Below are 4,499 nucleotides of genomic sequence, written 5' to 3' on the forward strand. Positions count from 1 at the left end.
TAACATATTATTTGATTATCTTCTTTTCTATAATCCATGTCTGTTGGTCCTTGCTGTGTATGATGGCATGTATGATCTGCACACATGGTATTCAATTAATCTAATCAACTTACTTACAAACAAATTTTTTTTATTTATAATTTTTTTTTGCTGAACACAATAATTTAAATACACTTTTCATATAGTAATTTAAAACACTTTTATATAAGGAACATGTGTCAAGGTTATTTACTTTCTGTTCTTTTTTTTGTTCACTTTCATTTATAAGTAAAAGATACAGGTGTTGTAATACTTGTTAAAATTTTATTAATAAATAAAAAAGATTACACGCGAATAAACGTTAATAACTTGAACTAATATCTTAACGATATAACGTATGCTTAACGACTAATCGATTTAAATCTTATTGCTTATTGATAAAAGTAGTGAGAGAGATTTATTTCATTGGCCTACATTTGTCATTCGTATAAATAATAACATATAAACTAATCAGCAGAATAAACAGTTCAAACAATTGTGACGTCCCAGAAGGGGATGTTAAGGAACAAGAATAATTCTAAAGATAATTTTCTTTCTACTCGGTCACGCCATCAGCGTTTACTCGGTCGAAAGAAGATGTGCCCTGTTTTGGGTCAATCTGTAAAGCCAAACTTTACCCGGGATCTGGGCTAAGAGAGAGAGAGAGTAACCCACTTGGTTAGTAGAAGATAGTGGTTTACCTGATATTACTATTGCCTTAAGATGTTTAAGAATCTCTGGAAGATGGTTTTTCCTTGGTACTTCTGAAGCTCCCCGAGTCCCGTTGTGTTAGCGCTGTGTAGGTAGGTAACAGGATTTGTGTATGATGAGGAAATTAATTCAGTTTTGCACAAACACTTCTAAATCTATGAAAATAACAGTACATTCCTAAATAAGGTTAAAATTACACAAGATCTTTACAAACAGTATAGTAAAATAAAACGCTAATGTGTCTGAGTTAGTAGTAAGTTTAGTTTAGGAGCGAAGACTAAGTAATCAATAGATTCTGTAGATTACAGACAACAAAGTAAAGACTAAGAATGATTTCTAAGAACTCTATTAATGTAAGTAGTTGACAAAATTTGATGCGAACGCTTTTACATAATGTAGTAGACAAATTTTAATGCAAACTTTATTACGGTATGTGGTAAACTGCCGGTAAGGAAGATCACAGTTTTTCCCGTCGGGCCCAATCCGAAAGGGTAGGAACACCTTCCACTTGCACAAAATGCCTCCCCCACTACCCACTTTCATTCGGTAAATTGCAAATTTTGAGATATTACATGCTGCTAACTAAGATTCCTCAAAATGGGAAAATGTCAGTTACTATCAACTGTGGATTCTGCGAATTTAGAAAAGTATCATTTTTCGTTTAAACAAATATCAGTTACGGTTACCCGTGAATTCTACGAAAAGACACGCGCGTTCTATCTTTAAGGTGTGATCTAAACTATAGTCAGCAAGAAAGTGAGTACTGTAAGACTGCTAAAGTCTACTTATCACTTACTTTTTCACGATCATGAACGACAATGGATCCTTGCTATTATATTTACGTGAGATCAACTAATGCCAATATCAATGGTCGTTCATGAAAGTGGTTACAAAATAAAATGAAGAATACAAATATTACAAAGTACGAATATAGCTAAATAATGATCAACAAACGACTTATAAATAGGACACTAGCACAATTGGCGCAGCAAGATTCGAAATTAATCGTCACTAGGACGTGACGCAATATAATCAATTTAAATGGGTAACAGTGTAAACAGTTAGATTATCCTTTTCCTATATTGTTATGAAATTGTATATTTACAGAAATCTAAAATATCAACGTATTAATATTCTCTTTAAATCTTGATAAGTTTTAATCAATTCAATAATATTCTAAGCGGAACTTTTTCATTCTTAAATAGTTGATAAGTCAAATTGACTGATTTTGAATACTTTTAAAGGATGTTACAGTAATAAGATATTTTGTTTTTAGTTATATAATTTTTAAGAATTTTAGATTTTAATATCTGGTACAACGACAATATCCTCTACATACTTGAATTTTATTGTTGTTCTTAAATAGTTCATAAAACAATTTTACTGACGTAAACCGATGGAAAATCTTTTAATAAGGAGGTCATTTTTATTAGATAATTAGATGAAACTTGATTTTTTTGTGGAATTATTTACGTGAATTGTAATAGTTAAAAAATATCCCTGTATTTGAATAACTTTTTCTTTTTTAATTGTTCACTGTACAAATTCCTGTAGTTAGGTTTTATTCATCTTCCAGAAAACGTAACTCATGTGAATATGCATATGCAATAGATACTATTACATAGAATGATAAGTTAGAATATTTATCTAAATATTTTTTTATTCTATCGTCATTGAGTCCATAACGGAATTGGTCGCATAACATTTCATCCTTACGATCCGTATAATCGCATTTACTTATTAACTTAGTTAAATTTTCAGCAAAACTTTTGATCGTTTCTTGTTCATATTGCTTTCGATGCACGAAACGTCTTTTGTGTGAAGAATGTACACAAGAAAAACTTAAACAACGAAGATAACAACCTATTATATAATAGTATGAACATGAAGCATAGTTGATTTCTGGATAAAACTTTTTAACATTAGCATGAACATTATTATCAACCATTTTATTAAAAAATTCAATGAATTCTTCCTTTGGGACTTTGATTGTATATGCTACGTACTCAAATCTATTTAACCAAACATAAAATTCACCTTCACTTTCTGGATTGTAAGTATGAATCTTTGAATTAGCTGGTTGTAGATTAGTAGCTGCTTCTTTAAATATATTTAAATTGATAGCAAATTCTGCAGTTTCATCGAACGATAAGCCATGAGCCTTGTTTATAATTGTTCTTATTTCATCGTCGCGTATTCCTTTAATAAATTGTTTGCATAATATTTCATCAAATGCACTTGTATAAGAACACTTGTCGTATAATTTTCGTAAATTAATAATATAATTTTTTAAAGTTTCATTTTTATATTGCATTCGGCATGTAAAACGATATCTATGTAAATTACTTTCATTACTAGGGTCAAAATAACGTAGGTAATAATTAATTTTATTGTCGTATGAAAGTTCAGAAAAGTTGGCAGAAGGAAAATTCTTGTTGACACAATTATGGACATCAGTGTGCACCATATCATTAAAGAACTTAAGTATTTCATCGTTAGGTAACTTTAAAATACCTGCTACGTATTCAAATTTATTTAACCATTCACAAAACTTGACTTCATTCTCTGGTTTGTAAATATTAATCATTGAAAGTGTTGCAGAAATAAAATAAGCAAATACAATTTTGTTTGTATATATACTGACGTAAAATGTTTTGTCTAGCACTGAATATAGGGAACTTGTTTGTAAATAGTTTGCTAACTTTAAATTTTGGAATCTATCATACAATACGTATTTTATCCTTAATATGAAATCATGTTTATATGGGCCCGAGTATTCAGAAAGAAACATATATTCAGCTTTAAATTTTTGAACAGACTGTTCTAGATATTTGCAAAGTACTCTGTGCGAATGAATTTCGTCGGAATAGTTGAAATATTTAATGTATTTGTTTATTATCTCTTCGTATATCAGTTCGGAGAAGTTGACATTAGGATATTCCTTCTTGATTTCTTCGTGTATATTTTTATTAACCATTTCAAGGAACAATTCAGCCTTTCTATGGTCTGATCCATTGAATACAATTGCGAGATATTCGAATTTTTTTAACCAGAACAAAAAAGTCTTTTTTTCATTCATTTTATCAGTATATATCATTCGTAGTGTATCATTTAGATAATCTACTAATTGATCATCTCCACGTTCAAACTCTATCTCCATTGGTCCTTTAACAGAAAATGTTCTATATTATTTATTATATGTATATCGATAATATTTTAAAAGTTATTCGTTGTGATTTTTTAGAAGTGAAAACTTTTTTAGAATCGGGTTGATTTTAAACCAAAAATAAAAAAAAAGCGTGGTTAATGAATAAAACGTACCCGTTTCATCGAGATGAGAAAAGAAAAAAAAGAGACAAACATATCTACATCTATAGTCTGCAAGAGAATGAATTGGAATATAGTAGACAGTTTTTCCTTTTCCTTGGATTTTCTTTATTTCTACAGTATGTTTTTTGAAGTAGAAACTTCTTTAGAATCGGAGTGATTTGAAAAAAATGAAACGCGGCGATGCAGCGCTGCGATGTAACCGAGCGATTTAGCGTGGCGATGAAAAGGCCACGATACTAAATAAGAAGAGAAAAAGATACAAATATATAGGATTGAGCCTGCAAAAGAATGAGACAGAATATAGCTATACAGTATTTCCTATTCTCCGTCTCCTCTTTATCAATATTTGCTATTATTTTTCAAATAAAAATAGTATACCTTACTATAGAAATATAGAAAAAAGAACTTGTAATAATATTAAAGTAAATAAAATAAATAAA

This window comes from Polistes dominula, unplaced genomic scaffold (assembly GCF_049000335.1).
Source record: "Polistes dominula isolate Pdom_NZ unplaced genomic scaffold, Pdom_raw_medaka contig_75, whole genome shotgun sequence".
Classification (NCBI taxonomy): Eukaryota; Metazoa; Arthropoda; class Insecta; order Hymenoptera; family Vespidae; genus Polistes; species Polistes dominula.